General features: G+C 40.4%; 1 protein-coding gene across 50 annotated transcripts in view; it reads right to left on the reverse strand.

The window, feature by feature from the left end:
* PPP6R3 (protein phosphatase 6 regulatory subunit 3) overlaps window positions 1-14,663 on the reverse strand; it is a 153,460-nt gene that overhangs the window by 95,190 nt on the left and 43,607 nt on the right. For 39 of the 50 annotated variants that reach the window (XM_054523892.2, XM_054523889.2, XM_063727977.1 and 36 more), the window contains 1 exon segment: window positions 699-849. The gene's annotated coding sequence lies outside the window, so the exon portion shown is untranslated. 50 annotated transcript variants of the gene reach the window in all.

The following is a 14,663-nucleotide window of genomic DNA, read 5'->3' on the forward strand; positions in this document are numbered from 1 at the left end:
CATCAGGATAAAAAGAAAGCGAAGTAAAAAGTGACTAAAATTTCAAGTCTTAGAGCTAGCACCAGTTCAGGAAGGTAGATGATTAAATGATTTTTGTCTACCTTCTAGAGATACAATGGGGACAAGTGAAATTTGATTAACTATGTTTGCATGTCCCCCAAAAGGAGCTACTGCACCACTTCTGCCACTTCCTAGTAAATGCCAACTGAGCCAAAAGTCCAATATGCAAATTCAATCTCTAATCTTCAATAAAAAGTTCTAAAGTGATGGAGATTAGGACTCAGAAAGACAAAAGTGGCTGACCAGAAGTCAAACGTCCTTTCGCTGGTATAAAACAAAAAGAAACACACAGAGAGAGCCCTGGTGCCCTGGAAGCAGTGGCCTGGGCGGCGAGTCTTCCTCTGCCTGCTACTACCTTCAGCTTACCAGGCCTGGCTGGTCTTTGGCGCCCCTCTCAATAACCCCCTATAAACTTAAAATCCCTTGAGTTCTGTAGATTTAAGATATACCAAAGCAGACTGAAGAGGCTGTCATTTAACTTCCTAAAAATACCACAGTACCACAGAACCATATTGTACCTAGCTCTGAGAGACTGGTCTCCACCTGGTTTGCTAAGACTCCAGGGTCTCACAATAGAACCATAGCTTTCCTTGATGTCATTAATGGAAGGAAACTCCTGCTAATCGTTATGGTCTTACCTTTCAAACCAAGTTTAAAAATTAAAAGAAATGTTTTCTTCTTTGTGGCTCCTTGCCCATCACAGGTTATCCTGGTAACAGTTTTCCTCCAATTTACTGCATTGGCAGATTAGCAGGAATAAAGTGGGATATGGATATGAAACAAGCTCTCCTGTAAAAGAAAAAAAAAAAGCAGATAATCACATATGTTCTCTTTTGGTGTGATGATAGCTGCCATTAAAGCATACTGGGTCAGGGTCTTGGGCCACACAGAACTATACCACAGGGAATTAAAAAGTTCTAGTTAATCATTAAAATTTTTCTATATGAACATAAGAAAAAAAGCACTGTCATCTCTCTACCTTAGCTTTTATCCTACCCTAAACAGTAGCTCAGAAGTAAATACAGATGTCATAATAGCACTATCAATGAGTGAAGAAGAAAAATACATATTCTTACCTTTGTCTTCTGAAAACATCAATTCTATTCTTATCCAACATAGGGTCCACTATAAAGGCACCACACTTTCAAATACTAAAATTTTACAATTTCCTTCCTTTAAATGCCCCCTGGCAGTCCACTTAATACGTTTTATCAGGAGGCGTGAGTAGAACATTAAGATCACTGAAGTTCTAGCTATACTCAAATTCAGTCTCTAATGTCAATTAACCAAACACTGCACAAGAAAAGAACAGAAATTATCTTCCAAGGTATGCACTTCATATATAGCTAAATACTGTGGAAAAAGACTTAAACTGTGGACATTGAACTAATTAGAATTCCTCTAAGTAGTGAAGCCTGACAGGGCCAAAAAAAAAAAAAAGAAACCCTCTAAGAATGCAATCTACAAGGCATCTCCAAACAATGCTGTTCATCTAATGCCTTTCCCCCATAAAACTCATACTACATTGTGATAGCAACATTTTCCCTCAAATAAGATAATAAATAATGTTAAACATTTGTTAAAATCAATCAACAAAAATAACAGTAACAAGCCTAGGTGCAAATTAAAACGAGTATATTTCATTTTAAAAATAAAATATTTTACCAGTTAGGTGGTTTTTGACTATACACCGCAAAAAGTATAATCATCCAAATTTTTGCTTAAAATGAGAACAGACCATGTGGCTGTGCTGCTGGAGTCCTTAGACAAAACAGAAAGGTCCTGTATGGCAAATCCCTCTTCCCTCCAATTTAGGATCATGTATCACATCTAAAGTCCTATTTCCTTAATTTCCTCTCATCTGAAACAGTTCAACATTTTTTTCCATTCATTTCACTGACATCTTTGAAGAATATGGGTTATGTGTTTCTGGCAGTAGTACTACATAAATGAAGCTTTGTTTCTCCTGGAGCATCACAGAAAGAGACAAGATGATGTCAATTTGCCCCATTATTGGTGATAATTTCAACCACTTGGTTAAAATTATATTTGCCAGATTTCTTCACTGTAAACTGAGGATTTTCCTTTGTAATTAATTCATAATCTGTAGAACAATACTTAGAGACTATGTTCTTACAACGTTCATCCAGTAGTTTTAGTGCCAACTGGCAATTCTTGTCTGAATCAATTGATACTCAGTTATGAAAATGATGAGGTTTTTGAGGCTCTACTGTTCCTCCCGGCATTCAAACTTCAATGAGGGATGCTCCCTTCTCCCCACTTATTCTTTCTTTATGTCATCAGTATGGACTCACAGATTCGTATTTTATTAACTTTTTTTTTTTTTTTGGAAGACAGGGTCTTGCTCTCTCGCCCAGGCTGGAGTGCAGTGGTGCAATCTCAGCTCACTGCAACCTCCACCTCCTGGGCTCAAGTGATCCTCCTGCCTCAGCCTCCTGAGTAGCTGGGATTAGAAGCCACCACCAACATGCCTGCTTAATTTTTATATTTTTTGTAGAGACGGGATTTCACCATGTTGGCCAGGCTGGTCTCAAACTCCTGACCTCAAGTGATCCGTCCGCCTTGGCCTCCCAAAGTTCTGGGATTACAGGTGTGAGCCACTGTGCCTGGCCAATTAACCTCATTATTCATTCTGATGTTCAAATTGTCCCACATCTGGCCAGTGGGAGCCCCTTCGTGCATGCTCTTGTGTGCTTTTCATAGTTCTCAAGCACTTCCTTATTTCCTCATGTAACACATTCTGGATTTGTCTTATGCATTCTCTATTCGGCTTTGAAATCTGCCATTTCTCCAAGGAGTCTTGGTTCCTTTTAGTGGGGGATGTAATTTAGAAATGAAGGTCTGAGAGCAAAGTACGTTCATAGATACTGAGGCTGTCACTTCCTCTGTCCTTTTATAGCGAACAAAGCTAAGAAGGAATGTCAATTTCATATGCTCCAACTCTGTTGTGTATCCCTGACTTTTAAATATGAATGAAAACCAAGGATTACCAGACACCTCCAGAAAGACTCTACCATAAAAAGTAGCAAAACAAACAGAAAAATGCAAGTTGGAGGAAAAGACAATCAGAAAACAGGAAAGAAAATTGAAAGCCTAAAATGGAACATTTTAGCAACATTTTCCAACATCCAACCAACAGGGGTTCTAAAAAAAAAAAAAAAGAAAGAAAAAAACAGAAGGGAGGAAATCAGATAAATAATTCCCAAAAACGTTCCTGAAAACAGACCCACACCAAGAAACATCACTGTTAAACAGCATGACCCTGGCACAAAGAAGAGCCTAGGTCTTCCACGACCAAAAATCTGAATAGTTTCAGATTTCTCAAGAACAGAAAACAAAAAAGTGAAGTAACACATCACATCCATTAGGATGGCTACTATAGGAAAAGAAGAAAAAAAAAAAAAAAACAGGAAATAAGTGTCAATAAGGATGTGGAGAAACTGGAACTCTTGCGCACTATTGGTGGGAATGCAAAATGGTACAGCAGCTGTGGAAAAATCATATGTTCATTCCTCAAAAAATTAAAAATAGAATTACTATATGACCCAGCAAGTCCACTTCTGGTTCTACACTCAAAAGAACTGAAGGCAGGGTCTTGAAAAGATATTTGTGTACCCGTGTTCATGGCAGCATTACTCACAACAGCTAAAACATGGAAGCAACCCAAGTGTCCATCAACAGATGAATGGACAAGTGAAGTATGGTAGAGACGGAGTATCCCCTGTCCAAAATGCTTGAGACCAGAAGTATTTCAGATTTCAAATCTTTTGCATTTTTAAATATTTGCATATACATAATGAGATATCTTGGGATAGGGCCCAAATCTAAACATATAATTCAGTTGTGTTTAAAGCATACTTTATATATATCCTAAAGGTAATTTTACACAATATTTTAAATTAACTGTGTATTGTGTGTCTATATTTTGACTGCAACTAGTCACATGAGGTTACATGTGTTATATGAGGTCAGGTGTGGAATCTTCCACTTGTGGCATCGTGTCAGCACTCAAAAAGTTTCAGATTTTGAAGTATTTCGAATTTTCCAATTAGGGATGCTTAACCTGTGTATACATACGATGGAATATTATTCAGTCTTGAACAGGAAATTTTGATATACGTTACGATGTGGATGAACCATAAAGACGTGCCAAGTGAAATAAGCCAGTCATAAAAATGACAAAAATGTATTTTGAATAAAGGCAGAAGACTACGTAATTCCAACTTATTAGAGGTACTCAGAATAGTCAAAATCAGAGCCAGAAAGCAGAACAGGAGATGGAGGATGGTGCTGATTGCACAGTGTTATGAAGGTATACTATTAAACTGTACACTTAAAATGGCTAAAATGGTAAATTTTTTATATGTATTTTATTACAATAAAAAAATGATAATGAGGCAATGTCTAAAGAATTCTGAAGAGATGCGTTCTGGCTGAATGTCTGTCCCTCCTCTCTCCCATTCACATGTTGAAGTCCTAACTCCCAGCATGGTTATATTTGGAGAAAGGAAGTAATTACAGTTAAATGGAGTCATTAGGATGGGGCCCTGATTTGACAGGATTAGTGTTCTTACGAGACACCACGTGCACATGAACCCAAGGAAAGGCCATGTTGAGAAAGTCTGGGTCATAATCTCGAAAGACACAATCTTGAATGCCACAATCCCAAATGATGAATGCTCATCTGCAGTGGATTCTAATTATTGACTGGATAACTTTGTGAACATTAGAATTCTGGGCGTGTTTTGGAACATCGGTTTGCAAGCTCTTCCGAGCTGGTATGACTTTTCTTTCTCTTCTCTACGTTCTCATTGTTTCAGGATTGCTGCCCCCGCCCCACCGCCTCACCCCTCCAGCTCCTGGTTCTTTGTCCCAGCCATCTCCTGTGGTACTGTGCTGTGTCTGCCTTGTGGAGACCCTGAGGATGTTCTGGATGGAGTTACCAAGCCCCCGACAGGCTGGTCCAGTTCCTGGCCTCCATAAAGTATGTGTCCTTTTGCCTCAGGAGACCAGCTGCTCCGTAAAAGCTGCAGCCCCCCGCAGAGTTTGGCCTGTTTTTCTGCCTGTTTCACAAGAGAGTGAGCCCCCCTGGCTCCAGCTGCCCACCTGCACGAAGCTCTGTTAATGGCTGGGACCCCAGTAGCACCTGGGCCCCCAGCCTGGTGCTGGGCCTGGGCTTCAGCTTCTCTCCAACTCCCATCTACTCCACATCTGGTCCTGGGAGATGTTTTCTTTCCTTTTGAGCCTGAAAGATCAAAAGCCCTAAAGTCTAAAATCCTGAAAATTACAATCCCAAAAGATCAAAATCCCAAAAATATAATTCTGGAAAAAAATAATTTAAAAAAACTTTTGGAAGACATGTATTTATATTTTTAAAGGGGGATTTCAGGCCAGGCATGGTGGCTCGCGCCTGTAATACCAGCACTTTGGGAGGCCAAGGCAAGTGGATCGCCTGAGGTCAGGAGTTCAAGACCAGCCTGGCCAACATGGCGAAACCCTGTCTCTACTAAAAATGCAAAAATTAGCCGGGCGTGGTGGTGCACACCTGTAATCCCAGCTACTTGGGAGCCTGAGGCAGGAGAATCACTTGAACCTGGGAGACAGAAGTTGCAGTGAGCCGAGATCACACCACTGTACTCCAGCCTGGGCGACGGAGCAAGACTCCGTCTCAAAAAATAAAAAATAAAGGGGGATTTGAGAAACATAAAAAAAGTGAGAGAATACGTCATAGGTCACTTTACACAATAAAACAGGCAATAATCACATGCATATTTTTGCAAGGATACAAGGTATAATTCAAGTCTAATAATGACAGTCACATGGGTAGACTAACAGTCATGAGCAGACAAACTACATTCATAAAGAAATAGGTTTAAAAAAAAGCAAAATGCATAAATGCATATAACAGCCAGCATGGTGGCTCAGGCTTGAGATCCCAGAGCTTTGGGAGGCTCTGAAGGGTGGAATGCTTAAGGCCAGTTCAAGACCAGCCTGGGCAACACAGTGAGATCCCATCCCTACAAAAAAAAAGTTTTTTTTAATTAGCTGGACTTTGGAGTACGCACCTGCAGTCCTAGCTACTCAGGAGGCTAAGGCAGGAGGGTCGCTTAAGGCCCAGGAGTTTGAGGTTACAGAGAGCTATGATCACGCCACTGCACTCCAGCCTGGGTGACAAAGCAAGACCTTGTTTCACTCATTCATTCGTACATACATTAAAATGCATATAACTATGGGTGGTAATTGTATGCACTCAGCTTTACAACTGCAGTCATCTACAACCTATGTCTTTTGATAAGATCTACCAAAAACCACGATGGATCAACATCACATATGCAGTTGCTCAGAGAGCTGAGATCTTTAATTTTATCTTTCACAAATGCAGATATAGAAAAAGGACATCTCTTCATTTACTGAGGAAGTTTCAACTGTTTCACACATATGTACAATGCTTACACACAAAGTCAACACTGTAAAAATGTACTTTTGTGGAGTCAAATATGCAAAAAACGCATAAAACAAAAAGAATATATACAACTTACACCCCCAGTATTGAATATGATGTGAAGACTAAATACATAGCATAGCAAACTGGCGCTATGTGTGAATGGGCAGAAGTCTTATAGGACTGAATAATTTGGCAGAAGAGATTTCTTGTAGTTTTTGTCTATCTTCACTACATCTATGATCTTCGAAACACTTGTTGCACTTGTATTTGAAGAGTGGTTGTGGTCTTCAAACTCTGTAAGTACGTGCTGTCTGTTTCAAAGTCTGTTATGTCCAGCTATTGCTGGACACTTATCACAGCCTTTTTGCAAGGGAACAATTTCAAAGATCTGTTCCATTGTGTTTTAAGAAACACAGTAAGAAGGAATATTTGACTTCCCCAATACCAGATTTGTATTAAGCTTCTCCAGCAAGACAGAACCGGTAAGATACATATACAGACACATGAGAGGGGATTTATGCGGGAAATGAGCTCACGCGATTATGGTGCCGGGAAGTCCCATGACAGGCAAGCTGAAGACCCCCGGGATGCCGGTGACAAGGTTCAATCCAAGTCCAAAGGGCCTGAGAACCAGGGATGCCAGTGGTCTCTAACTCAGTCCACAAAAGCCTCAGGACCCAAGGGGGCTGCTGGTGTACATCCTGGAGTCCAAAGGCTGGCAACCCTGGATTTCTCACATCCAAGGCAGCAGAAGAGTCTGGGCCCTGGTTGATTGGATGGTACCTGCCAACACTGAGGGCAGATCCTCCCCGCAGCCCACTCAGACTCACACATTAGTGAGTGAGGTATTATCAATTATAACATAGGGATAATAACTAATAACAGGAATGGAAAAGCACTTGTACAATGCCAGCACAAAAGGTTTGTAAGGGCAGACATTCATACCTGACGTTTTGTGATTAAGCAAGTGCATTTAGATGCTGTTTGAGAATTTTTCCATCTCCTCTGAAAACACTCTCACAGACACACCCAAAACCTAATGTTTCACCAGGTTTCTAGGTATTCCTTAGTTAAGGTGTCATCTAAAACTGAGTCCACAAGTCCACCTATTGTCAACCTGGCACCCACACGCATCTCCTTAAACCATACTTAATTTACGAATAAAGACAATAACAAGGTAATAGTTCCGTCTCACGTGATGCAACTATCCTACGCACAACCAAAAACATACTATCCCTTCCCCAGTAATTGGCTTTCAGGGCTTCAACACTCAGGATTTTAATCTTTTGTGATTTTCAGGATTTTAGAGATTATGATCTTTAAGGATTTTGATCTACAGGGATTCTGATCTTTAGGTATTCCAACATTTGGGATTATGGTGCTCCAGATTGTGTCATCTGGTATGATGATTGGCACCACATGTGAGAAGAGATGGTGTCTATAAACGAGAAAGAGGCCACTCTCTAGAAACCAAATTGTCAAGAAGCTTGATCTTGAACTTCTAGCTTACAGAATGTGAAAAAATAAATTTCTGTTGTTTAAGCCACCCAGCCTATGATATTTTGTTATGGCAACCCTGAGCAGACTAATATAGAAGGAAAACTATTTCCAATCCAAAAGCATATACCCAGTCAAACTATATCAATCACGAGTACACAGAAAGACACACAGTCTCAAAAGATCTAGCTCCTATACACCTTTCTCACTGAAAACTACTGGCAACTATGCTCCACTAAAACTAAGGAGAGCAACAAGGTAACACAGAACACAGGAATAGGAGATCCAATGGGGAGAAAGAGGTAAAAAGAACCCCCAAGGTCGCAGAATGGGAGAGCCAGCAGTCCAAACTAGAAAGATGCCTTCAAAAGGATAAAGATGAGGGAAGATCTGAATATGTCACTGGCTAAAAGTCTGAGGCTAAATTAGTGATAAGTACATTTAAAACACACACACACACACACATGGCTGGGCGCAGTGGCTCATGCCTGTAATCCCAGCACTTTGGGAGGCCGAGGCGGGCGGGATTACCTCAAGTCAGGAGTTTAAGACCAGCCAGGCAAACATGGCGAAACCCCGTCTCTGCTAAAAATACAAAAATTAGCCAGGTGTGGTGGCACACGCCTGTAATCCCAGCTACTCAGGAAGCTGAGGCAGGGGAATCGCTTGAACCCAGGAGGCAGAGGCTGCCATGAGCTGAGATCGCGACACTGCACCCCAGCCTGGGCAACAGGGTGAGACTCCAACTCAAAACACATACACACACACACACACACACACACACACACAGTAACACAGTAACACATTTCCAGAGGAAACCAAAAGTTGTTTAGGGAAGGAAAGTATTTGTAATTTATACCACTTAACAGCTATAAATAGTATACATGGGCCGGGCGTGGTGGCTCATGCCTGTAATCTCAGCACTTTGGGAGGCCAAGGCGGGCGGATCACAAGGTCAGGAGTTTGAGACCAGCCTTACCAACATGGTGAAACCCCGTCTCTACTAAAAATACAAAAATTAGCCGGACGTGGTGGCGCGTGCCTTAATCCCAGCTACTCAGGAGGCTGAGGCAGGAGATTCGCTTGAACCCAGGAGGCAGAGGTTGCAGTGAGCTGAGATCGCACCACTGCACTCCAGCCTGGGCGACAGAGCGAGACTCTGCCTCAAAAAAAAAAAAAAAAAAAAGTATGCATGGTCGTAATGTAGTATACATGGTTGGAATGAAAAAACTAAATAGTGATTTAACCAAAATGTTAACAAACCTCTATTGGGTGAATAGGGAAGACAGAAAACAGGGATGAAGGTTTAGTAAAGGAGAGAAGAGAGAGCCAATCCTTATCTTCCATGTCAGAAAATCAATAGATACTGGTTAGAACTAAAAAAATCAGAAAGTATACACACAAGTATGAACTCTTCAAATACAATCTTCAGACATATGGAAGTAAATATGTATTTTTAACTGGTTAAAACAGTCCAAAGTATTACACTATCTTCAGGAAAGGGAAAAAAAGAGAGTGGGATACTTAAGGACTCCTGTTTGTCTTACCCAATCTAGAATAGTTGACTCCAAAATATGGACATACAAAACTTTAGCTTAAAGAAAAACTTAGAAGTTTTTAAGAAAAAAATGCTGGGGCTCATGCCTATAATCACAGCACTTTGAGAGACCAAGGCGGGAGGATCACCTCAGCCCAGGAGCTCGAGACCAGCCTGGGTAACATGGCAAGATCCCAGTCTCTACAAAAATTTTAAAAATCAGCCAACCATGGTAGTGCACACCTGTGGTCCCAACTACTCGAGACGCTGAGACAGGAAGATCACTTGAGTCCAGGAGGTTGAGGCTATGGTAAACTGTGTCGCACCACAGCACTCCAGCCTGGGCTACCTAACAAAACCCTGTTTCAAAAAAAAACAAAGAAGAATGTTGGACTGGGAAGAGGTATTAAATGTTGAGAGACCAGAGAGCTGTAATATCAGGTCACACAGGTAATGAGAAGCTAAGACAAATCACTTAACCTGAGTATCCATTTCTTCATCTATAAAATAAAATAGGCCAGGTGTAGTAGGGGGTCATGCCTATAATCCCAGCACTTTGGGAGGCCAAGGTGGGCCAATCACTTGAGCTCAGGAGTTAAAGGACACCCTGAGCAACATGGTAAGACCCCCACCTCTACAAAACTTACCAAAAAAAAAAAAAAAAGGCCAAGCACAGTAGCTCACACCTATAATCCCAGCACTTTGGGAGGTGCCAAGTCAGGCTGATCACCTCAGGTCAATAGTTTGAGACCAGCCTGGCCAAGAAGGTGAAACCCTGTCTCTACTAAAAAAAAAAAAAAAAAAAAAAAAAAAAAAAAAATTCGCCAAGTGTGGTGGCAGGCACCTGTAATCCCAGCTACTCGGGAGGCAGAGGCAGGAGAATCACTTGAACCCAGGTGGCAGGGGTTGCAGTGGGCTGAGATTGTGCCATTGCACTCCAAATTGGGCAACGAGAGCGAAGCTCCGTCTCAAAAAAAAAAAAAAAAAAAAAAAGATTAGCCAGATGCAGTGGCTTATGTCTAGTCCCAGCTACTCAAGGGGCAGAGGTTTTCAATGAGCCAAGATTGTGCCATAGCACTCCAACCTGGGTGACAGGAGTGACACCCTGTCTCAAAAATAAAAATAAGAGAGGTGGGGTAAATTAACTCTAAATTTTCTTGTTGCTTCAACAATTTATGAATCTAATATAAAAATAATCAAAGCTTTAAACATGGTACCAATGGCTACAGAAAAAATTAAGCAGGACTTGGTAAAAAAAAAAGAAGTAAAATAAAAAAATAAAATCTGCTTTAAGCCCAGAGGGACTGAGAATGTACTGATGGTGAAGGAGAAGTTAGACAAGCACGGTTGAAGAAATCAAGATCCAAGGTTTCCTATCCTCACAGGGAAAGAATTTAACTGACAGTATCCAGACATACTACGACACACCACCACTAAAAAAAGCTAAGCCACAAAGAGATACTTTGAAAGTTAAACACAAACAGATGAGGGTGGAATCCATAAGGATGATGAAAGGTTCTCCCTAAAGAACACTAAAGCTGAAAACGGGGGAATTCTCCAAGTATTTAATTTCTATTTACATCATAATCAAAGGACAGTGTGAGAAAGGGACATGGTTAGAGTAAGACTATTCTGAAACACTGGGAGCTGCTGCACAGCATCATGGAAGCTAACGAGGAAGACTATGGCTTTAATCATCAATAATATCAGATGTGGTTCAGTAGTTGATAGCATTAGACTATTCTCTTAGAGGAAATGAATCCAAAGCCTCCTCTCCAAAAAAGAAATCAAGACAGGAAAAGAAAATAGTATACTTTTATTTTCAGCCAATCATTCCTTCAACAGACTGCATTTTTCTCAACAGTCATACAACCTAACCCTGTCACACAACCTAACCCTGTCACAAGATTTCTCTTCTTTTCAGTACTGCTGACTCTGATAACACCAATAAAGAGAATGCAAGTGCAACATAATGATAAAAATAACATTGAAGAATGAGGACTGCTTTGGACTAAAACACCAAAACCACAAATTCTCAACTAAACATCATCTAAGTGAACTTGCTTAATCACAAAATTTGGGAGCAGCAGGAATGAAAACTATCCTTACAAACCTTTTGTGTTGGGACTGTGCAAGTGCTTTTCCATCCTATTATTATCATCCCTGTTTCATAGTCTAGGAAAATAAAGAATTTACCCCAAATCACTCTTATATGGACACTGAATTTATTTAAAAACAAAAAGCCGGCCACGCATGGTGGCTCACACCTGTAATCCCAGCACTGTGAGAGGCCGAGGTGGGCAGATCACGAGGTCAGGAGTTCCAGATCAGCCTGGCCAACGTGGTGAAACCCCATCTCTACTAAAAATATAAAAAAAAATAAGCCGGGTTTGGTGGCTGGTGCCTGTAATCCCAGCTTCTCAGGAGGCTGAGGCAGGAGAATTGCTTGAACACAGGAGGCAGAGGCTGCAGTGAGCCAAGACTGCACCACTGCACTCCAGCCTGGGTGATGGATCAAGACTCCATCTCAAAAAAAAAAAAAAAAAAAAAAAAAAAAAAAAAGCCAAAAAACTCACTTTAGGCCAGGGAAAAAAGCAGTAGTAATCTGCTCCCTATCCTCTCATATAAATATTTTTTTACACACGAGGTCTTGCTATGTTGCCCAGGCTGGTCTCAAACACTTAAGCTCAAGCGATCCTCCCACCTCAGCCTCCCAAAGTGCTAGGATTACAGGTGTTAGCCACCTCACCCAGCCTCATATAAATTTCTAATATAAATACCATGATATTCTAATGTAAACTCATAAGAGGAAATCATAGCTATTGCATAACATGCAAGAAAGCATTTTCTCCTGAGAGCACGTATCATACACAACTAAAGATGCACTCTCCATTAGACAGACAGGTGGTATCGCAAAGCTTGGACACACAAAAGCAAGAAACACTAGTTTTTAACTGGCATCAGGAAGTTCCAGGACAGGCCACCTCAGAATGCCCTCCTAATGCAAATCTCAAAAATCCCATTGCTGCAAGTACCCTCACACGTTTTCTAAAACACCCAAGTTTGAAGAGATGAAGGTAATGAGATGGGAAGATAATTCATCTCTATGAGGACTTGTTCACCATTTTTACCTTCAATGCCTAGTAAATTTAAAAATCATCCACAAAATTTTGAATACAAAAATCATCAAAAATAACTGCACAAATGCCCATAATCAGGCAACAACCAACTTCCATGACTGTTGATAAATAACCTAATTCCCATGTCTTCAGAGGCATCTTCCAACAAAAATAATTATAGACAGGCAACTCGATCAGCCAATTTCAGAAACACCAACCATTTTAGTACAGGCCGAGGTAGGAACACCAAGACTTCTAAGCCATTAATCAATAATCACCATACCAAAAAAAAAAAAAAAATGCAAAAAGACTACTGTGTAAAGTACAAAACACCCAAGGTAAATCCATACTATCACCTCCTAAAAGCAAAATCATGTATGTAAAGTACTTGAAGTAAAGACTTTGGCACCTAATTGGACTACATCATTGTCTGGCTATGCACCCTAATGGACACTCAAATCACTGCAGGCATACATGAAGCCAACACAATCTAAGTTGCTATTAAAATAGAGCCAAGTCATAAATTAGTACATCAACATCTAAAGTAAGGCCCAAAGAACTACCTCTGCCTGTTGTAACAACAGTGGGAAGGGACGCACAGTAAAGGTACAAATGACTACATGATCCCAATCACCAAGCTACATTTAGTGGGCTCAGCCAAGGTACACAATCAAGCTTAATTTGATGTAAAAGCTGAAACTTCCATAATCCATAGTACAAAGGTAAAAAAGACCAAAACTTCTTACATGGAATCTTGGCAATCAAATGGTTATTATCTGAGATAAGTGTATAAAGATTGCTGAAAGGTGAGAGGAATGGGGAAGATGATGGTCAGGGGAGACAAAGCCTTAAGAGGAAAAAGGGGTTTTTTCTTTGAGATATAGTGCATAGTATGGTGACTGTAGTAAATACTCATCCCACTGTGCATTTCAAAATCACAAAGAGAATTTCCAATTTTCTCCCCACAAAAAAGCATTTGTGGTGATGAATGTTAATTAACTTGATTTAATTATCCTACATTGTATACATGAATCATAACATCACTTTGTACCCTATAAATAACAGCCATAATTTATCAATTTACAGTTAGGATTTTTTTTTTTTTTTTTTCAAGTATAAAGGGCTGGGTGCAGTGGTTCATGCCCATAATCCCAACACCTTGGAGACTGAAGCAGGAAGATCACTTGAGGCCAAGACTTAGAGATCAGCCTGTGCAAAATAGCAAGACCCCATCTCTACTAAAAATATAAAAATTAGCCAGGCGTGGTGGTGCATGCCTATAGTCCCAGCTATTCAGGAAGCCGAGGTAAGAAAATTGCTTGAGCACTCAAGCTTAAGGGTGGGATTTTTATTAGGTTGGTGCAAAAGTAATTGTGGTTTTTGCAATTAAAAGTAATGGCAAAAACCAAAATTACTTTTGCACCAACCTAATAAACTGGCAAAACAAGATACCTACAAAGCGGGGGAAAAAAGGAAACAATCTCATACAGGTTCTTATCAGTGTCCAAAAATAAAGAAAAAAAGGATAAAACATGAATGAAGAAAAGGCTCAGGCCAGGACTATTTGCAGCACTATCCCAAGCTCCCAGAGTTAAGTCTTTACTCCCAGTTTTGAACCTAAACCTTCTAATGTGTAGCTGGCAATTCTAGTCATACTCGTATGCCTTAGTCTCCACCATTAGCATTTCTAAAAAAAGATTAACAAGAAAGGGAAACACTCTACGGCTGAGCTGCCCAGTCCCACAGCCACACACAGTTACTGAGCACCTGAAACGTGGCTAGGAAGGCAAAGGAGCTGGTTTTTTGTTGTTGTTCCATCCCACTCCCCCGGGAGCTGAATTTTAAATTAATTTTAACTACTTATTTTAGGTTGGTGAAAAGTAATCATGGTTTTTGCCATTACTTTTTATTGCAAAAACTGGAATTACTTTTGTACCAACCTAATACAAAGTTCTACTAGACAGCACTGCTCTGACTCACGTTA

This window comes from Pongo abelii, chromosome 9 (genome assembly GCF_028885655.2).
Source record: "Pongo abelii isolate AG06213 chromosome 9, NHGRI_mPonAbe1-v2.0_pri, whole genome shotgun sequence".
NCBI classification, from domain to species: Eukaryota; Metazoa; Chordata; class Mammalia; order Primates; family Hominidae; genus Pongo; species Pongo abelii.